Here is a 12,034-nt window from a genome sequence, read left to right as displayed (position 1 = left end):
TCTTTGTTTGCACTTAAAGGGAATTGCCTATTGTTTACAATTGTTCTAGCTGCTTCTTAACTTGAACATTGCACAGAAGAATCAGTTATGCAACCAAATATTAATTAGGGGTGTAACGATACACTCAGCTCACGATTCGATACGTATCATGATACTGGGTTCACGATACGATATGCATCACGATATTTTGAACAAAATTAAAAAATTCAACTGAAAATCAAATAACAGATTTATTTAACATTAACAGTGTTCAATAACTGTCTTGTTATACATGCAACTTAAAGAATATACAATACTTCAATATAAATCAAGATTTAGTTTACCTTCAGTACGTAAATAAATTAACAATGACTACTAGGTGTCACCGACCAATAAAACTGAATTGTATCATGAAATCAAAATTAGGATAGCCCAAGAGAGAACTTCTTTAAGCAGTACAAGTGCAACAAAAAACACGTCAAGTAGTGTCCTGACTCCTGTTCAAGTAATTTCAACACAAACAGCTTTGTTTTTTTTTTGAGGTTACTTACAGGTTTTTTTGCAAGAAAACCAGCATATCTACATTTTCTGGCAGTAGCTGGGATCTTTGCGCATTAACAATATCCCCTGCTGTCGAAAAAACACGTTCACTAGGAACAGAAGTTGCTGGAACTGTGAGGTAAGCCTTTGCAAGAGGTGAAAGAAGTGGGTACATTTGAGCATTTTCTTTCCACCATTTCAGTGGACAGCTAGTGAGGGGAATAGAAGTGTCCTTTTTGTACATGTTAATCTCTACTTCTATCCTACTTTTGGACTGGGTGACTGGTGGTTCAGAAAAAGTTGCACCAAAGAGCTCTTCCAGTGCTGTCTTTTTACTAGGTGGCTGTTCTGGCTCAACTCTGTGTGCTGCATCTCTTTGATCTGCTGCATCAGTGGGATCTCCATCACTGGCACCTCCCTCTTTCGTTTACTTCCCAGTGACAGCCTTAAAATAAAATAAAATAAATAAAATAATTAAGGTATACTAGTAAGTAAGTGTAGTTTCAAGTACATACACAAAAGGTGTGCACAAAGTAGGTTACACAAACATGCAATTAGAGTGACAAACACACACAAGTGCAAATACATAGATTCTCAGACAATTTGTAATGCAGACATACCTGCTGTAACTGGTTTGATTTGTTTTTCAACCGGTGGAAAACCTCTTCACGTTGTTCAGGGAGTAAGTGGGGCAATGACCGAAATCTGGGGTCCAAGGCAGTACCCTCTAGTAGATAATCCTGTTCCTCTGTGAATCTGCTTGAGAGGTTTTGCAGGATGGCTGTCTTCATGTTAGCAATAGTTGTGGAGTCTTTCTCGTCCGGTGTCATGCTCTGTTCGATCATGGCTTTCAAGGGCAATATGAGTGACAGCGTGGGGCTCTTTTCATCAGACAGGACAGTGGTGGCTTTTTTTAGCGGTTTAAGAAGGTTTACGATTTCTTCGGCGTCACTGATGTCAGCGCTATCCATAGTATCGAGTTGACGTGCATTTTTGCGCAACTCAGTGCTCAAGAGGGCTGCTGTTATCGCAGCTTGTTGCTCGAGATAGCGTTCCAGCATCTCCATTGAGCTGTTCCAGCGTGTAACAACATCCATGATAAGCTTGTGTGATGCGATCTCAAGCATATTTTGCTTTGCCGCGAGCACAGCTGTTGCTGTGGTACTGCGGTGAAAGAAAGCCACGACTTTCCTCACGCGACCCAGCAAGCGACTGATGCGGGGAACATTCAATCCTGCTTGCGAAGCAAGATTCAAAGTGTGTGCAAAACACTTAATATGCGGTGACATCCCTGCTTCCCTCACTGCCACAACCATGTTGCGTGCGTTGTCTGTAACGACAGCAATGCTATGAGCAGATCTTTCAAGCTCCCACTCTTTTATGGTTGCTTTTAAGACATCAGCTATGTTTGTACCAGTGTGCGACTCGAAAAGCGGGCGAGTCTGAAGCACAAAACTTTTCATTTCCCACTCTGTGGTAATAACATGCGCTGTGACTGTGATGTAACTCTGAACAGCCCGCGAATGATGTGGCAGTGGGACGTCTTTCCTGTAGCCTGGCTATGAAGATGAAGTGTTTCTCAGCAGTGAGGTCCATGCCCGTTAAGACTTGAAAGCCGTAGTGATCTGAAACAAAGAAGACAACAACAAGAAGGTGCACAGTAATATGCTCATGCTTATAAGGGGAGGGAGGGTTGTGAGCCGTTTGAGCATGCTTACCGAGCAGTGGTGCCACGTATATATGTCCGTGTCTAATAGGAGAGTGGTAGTGATTGGAGCGATGAAAGATGACCGCATCAGCTGGTCGCAGCCTATGCCTTCATGGCCTGACTGAACTAACGCTGCGCTAGATTTGGTGACACTTAATTACTAACGATTTCGTTGACTTGATTGCACAGATGTTATTTAAACTAAACTGAGTAGGATGATGACATCCTTGAATTCAATGATGAACTGCCTTTTTGCTTTATTGACACACTATTTTCCTTTTTAATGCAGTTCAGTTGCTTTGTTACAATCTATATTGTTAAAAGCACTATATAAATAAAGGTGACTTGACTTTCTTATATAGGCTGTTACTGATAAAAGAATACATATGCTCTAACTATACTGTTAGACCTTACTGAAAAAATGTAAAGGATTATTTAATTTATTGCATTTATTATAGTTCAATAATTGTTTGAGGACTTTTTACTTTATTTAACCAATTAGGTTTTATTGAAGAATCAAAATGATATATAAATCTTGTAAAATAATATACATGTACATATAAACTTTATATTAATTTGTTTTGTTTTCATAATAGTGATTTGTTTAAACAGTGCTACAGTATAATTATTTGGTAAAAAAAATAACATAACATACCATTAAAATAGTGGCTCAATAAGCAGTATTGTAATAACATCAAAACTTAAAAATAGCCATACATTATTTCTAAACTTTTTTTTTTTTTGCTCATTCTAATAAGAAAATAAAACAGATCAGTAAACTAATACCACCATGTTTTATCTTTGATTGATAATTTCCTATCAGAGTTAAAGAAAACAAATATATGGGCACTCAGCCTTCTATCTGGCAGCAATGCTTTAAACATATTTTTGTTTAAATTTAATGATACAGATGGCACATTTTGTAAATGCCAGGGTGTAAAACAACTTCTGAGTCAAGTCAAGTCACTTTTATTTATATAGCACTTTAAACAAAAAAAGATTGTGTCAAAGCAACTGAACATTAATTAGGAAAACAGTATGTCAGTAATGCAAAATGAAATAACGCAGTTCATCATTGAATTCAGTGATGTCATCATTCAGCTCAGTTTAAATAGTATCTGTGCAAGCATTTGCAATCAAGTCAACGATATGAAGGTAAATGAAGTGTCCCCAACTAAGAAAGCCAGAGGCGACAGGGGATCTGTATCTGAGGCTCATCTAGTTGTCGTGGTCTCCACTGTCTTTCAAGGCTAAAGAGGTCCTTTCTAGGTGCTGATCCACCATCTGGGCTGGATACGTACTGGATCCAGGTAACTGCAGTGACCCTTTGATCTGGATACAGACTGGATCCGGTGGCTATGATGACCTTAGAATAAGAGAGAAACAGACTAATATTAGCGTAGATGCCATTCTTTTAATGATGTAAAAATGTACACTTGGTGTTATGGGAAGAGTTCACGGTTCCGGTTTACCTAATTAATGCAACCTAAAAATTCTTTAACGTATTTGGATATTAGAAGCGTATTAGTGTGTAATGTGTAAGCCAGGTTAAAGAGATGGAATTATTTTTGAGATGGAAATATGCAGTTTTACAAATGCTAGAAACGTGGCTTTCTAAGGAAAGATTGCAATCAAATAGCACACCTAGGTTCCTAAATGATGACGAAGAATTGACAAGAGCAGCCATCAATTCTGAGTTTTTAGGTCCTATAATTAACACCTCTGTTTATTCAGAATTTAGCAGTAAGAAATTGCTCGTCATCCAGTTTTTTTTATATCGACTATGCATTGCTTTAGTTTTTCATATTGGTAGGTTTCGCCAGGCTGCAACGAAATATAGAGCTGGGTATCATCAGCATAACAGTGAAAGCTAACACTGTGTTTCCTGATGATATTTCCCAATGGTAACAAAGCGTGAATAGTAGTGGCACTAGTACGGAATCTTGAGGTACTCCATACTCACTGCTACAAATTGATGGCGGTCATATAAATATGATTTAAACCATGCTAATGCACTTCCATTAATGCCAACAAAGTTTTCAATTCTATGCAAAAGAATGTTGTGGTCAATAGTGTTGAACACAATGCTAAGATCTAATAGCACTAATAGAGAGATACAACCACGATCAGATGATAAGAGCAGGTCATTTGTAACTCTAAGGAGAGAAGTCTCAGTACTATGATACGGTCTAAATCCTGACTGGAAATCCTCACAGATACCATTATTCTGTAAGAAGGAATATACAGTAATTGTGAGGATACTACCTTTTCTAGTATCTTGGACAGAAAAGGGATATTCGAGATCGGTCTATAATTAAATAGTTCTTTGGGATCAAGTTGTGTTTTTTTTTTTTTTGATGATGAGATTATTTTTTTTAACAGCCAGTTTGAAGGTTTTTGGGACATATCCTAATGACAATGAGGAATTAATTATAGTCAGAAGAGGATCTATGATTTCAGGAAGCACCTCTTTCAGGAGCTTAGATGGAATAGGTTCTAACATACATATTGTTGGTGATTTAACAAGTTTATACAATTCTTTCTTTCCTATAGTATAGAATTAGTGAAACTGTTTTTCAGGGGATCTATAGTGCTCTTTCTGATGCTATACTATAGCGGACATATGCATAGTTACAATTTTATCTCTAATAGTATTGATCTTAGAAGTTAAAGTAGTTCATAAAGTCATTACTGCTGTGATGTTGGGAAATGTCAACCCTTGCTGATGCTTTATTTTTCATTAATTTAGCCACTGTATTGAATAAATACCTGGGGTTATGTTAGTTTTCTTCTAAAATATATGAAAAGTAATTAGATCTAGGAGTTATTAATGCTTTTCTGTAGGGTGTGTTACTTTCCTGCCAAGCAATATAAAATACCTCTAGTTTTGTTTTCCTCCAGCTGTGCTCCATTTCCGGGATGCTCACTTTAGGGTGCGAGTGTGCTCATTATACCACTGTGTCAGACTGTTTTCCTTAATCTTCCTTGTAAAGGAGCAACTGTATCTAAAATGCTAGAAAAGAGAGAGTCCATAGTTTCTGTTACATCATCAAGCTGTTCTGAGATTTTGAATATGCAAAGGAATTGGGATACATCAGGAAGATTACAAAGCAGTGTTTTGTGGTAGACCTGATGGTTCTACAATTCTTGTAACAAGTAGAATTTACAGTATATGCTATATAAAGTTTGCACAAAATGAATTAATGATCTTAGATATCATAACTGGGCTGCATAATTTCAACACAATCGACATCAATTCCATGTGACAGTATTAAATCTAGAGTATAATTTAAAAAATTAGTAGGTCCAGAGATGTGTTGTCTTACTCCAATAGAGTTCAGAATGTCTATAAATGCTGATCCCAATGCATCTTTTTCATTATCAACATGGATATTAAAATCACCAACAATTAAAATGTTATCTGCAGCCAGCACTAACTCGGATATAAAATCATCAAACTCTTTAATAAAGTCTGTATGGTGCCCTGGTGGCCTGTATACAGTAGCCAGTACAAACATCACAGGGGAGTTATCATTAACACTTGTTTCTCTGGATAATGTTAAATGAGGCTTGTGTTAAGACAAAAAAAAAAAAAAAAAAAAAATACTAGGGAAACTCTTTTTTTGAGGATTTTTTAGTGCACGCACCACAGTGTGAGCAGGGTTTGCACATAAGTGGGGCTGTATATAATGACATGCAAAACCTGTTCAGCTAACAATTGGAGGCTTGTGTAGCAGCTTAGCCTGGTGGTCCAAGGCTATTCGTCATAATCAGCAACACTTTTCTCATTAGTAAAAACCATTACTCGTCGACTTATCAGCCACCCAGCGTTATCGGCACAGCAGCAATCATTGCATGCAGTGCATGGGATGAAAGGTGTCCCTATGTGCCTTAATACTGTTTCAGAAGTCCTTGGTCAGATGTCACTTTATGCTAGAGTTAGCTGCCTTGAGTCGATTCTCACCCACTGCTGCAACAGGCTTACAAATTGAGGAGAAAATGGTTACAGTAGGCCACTATCAAGCACAGAGCAATTCAACAGTCCAACTGTTCTGTGTATTCAGTATTTATAGGCCAAAAGATGGAGTTTATTGTTATTTTATATTTTGATCTGACAGTGTCAGTTAACGTGTCATTTGTGTAACAGACTGGAATTTCAGCCTATTCTCAGGCAGCAAATTTATTAATAATAATAATAATAATATTAATAAAAAAATACAACAAACTGATGTTCTGCATTAGAGTTTTCAGTTTTTATATTTCAGTAATATCCATCACACTGATTTCATTAAAAAATCTTTATAATTATTATTATTATTACTTATTTATGTTTATGGTCTTTAACAAGGGTTATCCATCATAACAAGCATTTTTATATGCATGAATCTGGTAAAAATGCTTAATTTGATACCAATATGTATTGGAGGTTCCTCACTGAAGAAAAATAAAAAGTAAAATATTCTAAAAATGGTAAGATATAAATAGTTTTATAATTTGAGGTCTTAAATATTAATGATTAATCAACCTAAATAGATTAATTTGCTGTTTTATTTTAGTTAACGTCCTGAGACCCTGCTGCCTCATATGAGGACACTATATTTTAGTGAATTTCTCTGAGATGTCTGGATGTACTGTACAGAGCACCTTAAGGGCTTTTCAGAGATACTAAATATTTGGACGTTTCACCATGACCACTCCCTCACCTTGGTCTTCAAATATGTCTGATATAAATTTAGTGCACTTTTATGGAAATATAATATTTTGTAATTATTTAAATCTGACTAATTTTTCAACTGTGTCATAAATCAACATCTCAGGAAAATCTTATGGGGTTTCAAATGAAAATATGACTTTCAGTTACAAAACAGGACGTTGATTTCACACATCGTCAGGACTAAAATTATGTTTATTGCGCATTTTGGGAGACACAACAAATGAATAGGGAAATAAATTATATTTCAATATTCCTATGAAATATTATATACTATTATGAAAATCATTTTTTTCATTACATGTTGCCCCCAAAACACATTAATATGCAAATTAGATTTAGTTCATAGTGCATTATGAGAAATCCTGTTTATTGCCATAACAGTTGAGAATTATGTTTATACAAAGTTTGGTAAAAAAAAAAAAAAAAAAATTCCCAATAATACAAAAAAAATTGTGGCAAAACGCTCGGTAGCTACATCTAAGCGGTGAGTTCGTGAGTTACCACTTGTATTATAACAAGCACTCATGCACCAGCATGCTCAGAGGTCATTACGGCATGGCTGAGCAGTTTGTAGGCATGTAATTAATACTATAGCGTTAACATTACAGCAGCAGTGGCCATGATGGTGAGTGAGTTAATCAACAGGGGAGCCAGTGCTATTTACCTCCGCTTTTTACGAATGGCAACCCAACTATCCTTTAAATCTGTATTTTACGAGTGAGAAACTTTGCATTATGCAAATCGGTGGATGGGAACAGGTGACATTTCAACGGAGAACAGGAGCAACGGCCCGTTCTGGTCTGGGACGTTGATTTAGACAATAGTATCTGTCATCACTGAGCACTCAAACCTAGATCTGCATAGCAGAAAAAAAAATCTTGTTTAATATATCAGATTTAAGGTGGAAATGGTATGAATGTGTTTAAGGTGTGGACAAGACAGCTATTTATATGACTGTGTATGAAAATAAATAGACAGCTGTATGGACTTCAAAAAACAAAATAGTGGTGTGCCGTCTGTTTTATTTTAAAATATTTTATGTAAATCCCCTCCAAATAGCTAATTACCTTTAGTTTATGTCACAGATGTAAATAATATATGCTAAATATGATTAATAATACATATTAAAAGCCCATAAACTCCTAATTTGATTTCATTTACACAATGGGACTGAATATCTGAACCCTAAAAGAAAAAAATATATATTTTTTGCATTTCTGCATAATCATTATAAGATTGTGTAAGTTTGTTTAATCAAATAATAAGCTTTATATAATTGTGCTTTCAGCAGAGTCCTAAAACAGAGTCCTGTTAAAATCCCATGTTTTCAAGTAAGTAAGCAGTACGTGTTGTGTATCTGTCAGCAGAAATCCTTTATTCCCTCTCCCACCCTCTTCACATTGCATGAAACATGTAGAGGCTCTCTTCCACCTTAAATGAAAACATCAGCACAAGCTTGGCTGCCCCTGGCTAATGTTTGCATCCAATAAAGAACACATCAGCGCCCAACTTGACTCATCTTATCATGCAGTCATAACTGATGATCAAGGAAGTCATAAAGATCCAATTTAATCTTCCGCCTATCTATCACACTGATGTCTTCATCGTCTTTGTGCAGTGGTAATATCAGCCCATTACCAAAGCAAAATAGATCTGTCATGCATACAAGGCGAATGAAGTGCTCACTTTGACGTGACAGTGTGATCAGTGAGAGCGGTAATCTACAGGAATAAAAAGATCTCAATTATTCGCTGAGTGTAATGTGGGAGAGCAGCTTCACGCTTTCTTATATCGTGACGCGCTGATAAAACATCCTTGCCAATTTACAATCTCTTTGCTTGACTAATCTCTAACAGCTCCTAGCACCTCTAATCATTCCATCAGCCACCAGAGTCAAGAAGGGAAAAAGAGAGCTTTCCATATACAGAGCTATTCAATTGCTACCCAAATGAGAGGGATATTGGAAGACTATCCTCAATTCAAATTACATTTGTAAATGAGGCAAGCTCTTTTAATACGGAGGCATTAGGGATTTTTATCTTGCAGCATGCAAATATAAAGGGACATTATGGGCCTAACATCTTGGCTGTATTCAAAAGCTCAGGTAAATTACAGCAGACCCAGTCGAGAGGAGCCGTTAGCTGTGGACCACTGAAGAATGCACCAGTGGAGACCATTATTGCAATAACTTATCTTCGATGTGCTGTCAAAATGAATAAAAAAATACTGATATAAAAAACAACCAAAACACACATTTTTTTTAGAAATTGCATGCTAAGAGCGGAACCTCAGCTGATGAAAACATAAGGGCAGTGGCTCTAGCCACCAGGTCATCACCTTGTGACTTGTGTTTTAATTTTTTTTTTTATTATCCTAAAACTTTCTGCTTATATCCATGATTAAAAAAATTAATCAATAAAAAAAAATTGTGTGGTCAGTTCTTTGGACTTAAGTCATGCAGGAAAAATCAAATACCAAAAAAGACAAAAGTATGACTTAATAATGACTTATACTGTGTTTTAACTCGTTGCATTGCATAACGCGCAATGTAAACATAAAATCATCTGAATTTGTCAAGTCACCAAAACTCCATTGGTGACAGAATGGAGAAAAAACATTGGGAGAAACCAGGCTCAGTGATCTGAGAAATGACAAACAATAAACGTTACTTCATCAGTGAAGTATCAGTGGAAAATTATTTAAATATAAAAAATTTACTTACAATCTGTGAGTCAGAAGCATCAGACTGTCCTTGCAAAGCTGGAACTGCCTCACTTTATAGAACAGCCTTTGAGCACAGACCCATTGTAGGCTACTCTGCAGGTTAAGGAAACATTCCTCCATAAAATGCATCACACAGCGTCACACACTGCAGGCTTGTGTGAGGAACAGCTGGTGGGTAGAGAACGGTGCGGCCAGTGAATTCTACGAAGGACATGTGATGACCACAAGCTGGATTCCACTTTGTCCATTGTGAAAGCCGATCCGCCGATCTACAGTGCAAAGTTCATGTATTTCCTCAGTGAACAGCACGGATCAGTTCTAGGCATGACGAAGCAGATATCATACTCTTTTGGAAGGCCAAACAAAGAAGTTTTGCATTCACAATGAAACACAGCATTTCCACAACATGGTGGCAACAACAATACTAAAGCGAAAATAAAAGTTAAGCCTTCTTTCTTTGCTTGAACATTTGGGTGGTGTTATGCAATTCTTCCAATACAGTGATGTAGATGTGGGTGCGTGTTTAAACAAGGCATTTTAGGATGTCTTAACTTTTATAAAGAATATATCTTTGGATTTAAGACTTTAGTCATTGCAACTTTACAGATAATTTTTATGCACCAAGAGCTTGTACCACTCACACAAATATTTAAATTGCATCTTATGGCCTGTTTAAGGAATTCAAGTGCTATAATATTCTGAGCACTAATTAACACCAGGGGCCTGTACCATGAAGGTAGCTGAACAAACTCAGGGTTACAGGATTGGGTTTGAGTCGACAAAACCAAACCGATGCAATCAGGCTTTATTGGTATCATGACGCAGCTCATCAACTTTCTCTGTCAACTCAGGCTTTGATCCTTAAGCTATGATTAATCCACGTGCGCGTGCACATAAAAGAGTGACGTCGACACTGAACAACCAATCGCGTTCGATATGGAGAGAGCGAGAGCTATATATTTTTCCGCGCAGGAGCAAGAGATAATTCTTCAGAAATATGAAGAATATAGAAGTATTTTTCAAGCACGCAGTAACACTCTATCTGCTGCCAAAGCAAGAGAACAATCTTGGAGGAAGATTGCGTTAATGCGTAGGTTAAACAATTAATGTACATTTATGTAGGCTAATCATATTAAAAATGTATTAAATGCTAAAATGAAAATATATTCGTGTTGATATATATATATATATATATATATATACATACATACATACGTGTGTGTGTAGATGTATGTAAAATGTGAATGTATAGGCTATTACATCCTAAGAAAGATTGATATTCATTGATTTTTATTCAAAGTGGTGAGTATTTACCATAACTTTTTATTCTTTTTTTGAACATGTAATCACAAACACTTGTTTGCAGCAAACAGAAAAAAAAAAAGTGAAGTGAGGAAAACTGGGGGAGGGCCACCTCCTCAAGATTACACTGTGGCGGAGGAGTTGGCGCTGAGCAACAATAAGGGGCGGCCGATTATGGATGGGATTGGAAGTGCTATACAGTCTGACCCTGGTGCTGGCTCCTCTAAGCAAGTGACACTGGGTATGTGTGTACAATGCATTACTAATGTTTTTTTAAAAAGTTAAATATGGCTGACTCTGTTCTGCAGTAGAGGGAAATACAGTGTCCCTGTTGAAGCCAGCACACATGCACACAGTCTCCCACACAGAGGTCAGTATGCAGCAGACATAACACCAAACATAACCTGCTTCATAACAGTTATGCTTTACATTGGCCTTTTATTTATTAGGGTGAACCAAACGATGAAGACACTCTGTCTGTGTGTTCTGAGACAGTTGCTGAGGTGAATGCACTGAGCTTTTTATTATGGCACACATTTAAATGTCATAATTAAGTGACCCCATACACAAAAGAAATATATTTGAAATATATTTTCAGAATATATTTTGGAATATGCGCAAATATTTGAAATTGGCCCAATATATATATTTCACACTTAACATCAAATATATATATTTTTTTTATTTCAGAATATATTTCAATGTATTTGGAATATATGACACATATTTTTGACACTTTTGGGGACCCATACAGAAAAAAAATACATTGAAATATATTCTGAAATATAACAAAAATACATTATGTTAAGTGTGAAATATATTTATTGGGCCAATTTCAAATATTTGCATATATTCCAAAACATATTCTGAAAATATATTTCAAATATATTTCTTTTGTGTATGGGACTGGCCCTTACACATCTCTTTTGTAGGATTTTTCACAACCTGCCTCAGAAACTGAAGCCTCTACCTCAATGGGCTATAGAAGGAATGTGAACAAGGTAATGCTTTAAACCCTTGACATAAATTACAGTCAGTCCTGTGTTTGTAGAAAGTCATGCCACTTT

Source organism: Carassius carassius, chromosome 33, assembly GCF_963082965.1.
Source record: "Carassius carassius chromosome 33, fCarCar2.1, whole genome shotgun sequence".
Lineage (NCBI taxonomy): Eukaryota > Metazoa > Chordata > Actinopteri > Cypriniformes > Cyprinidae > Carassius > Carassius carassius.
This window is presented reverse-complemented; position numbering follows the sequence as displayed.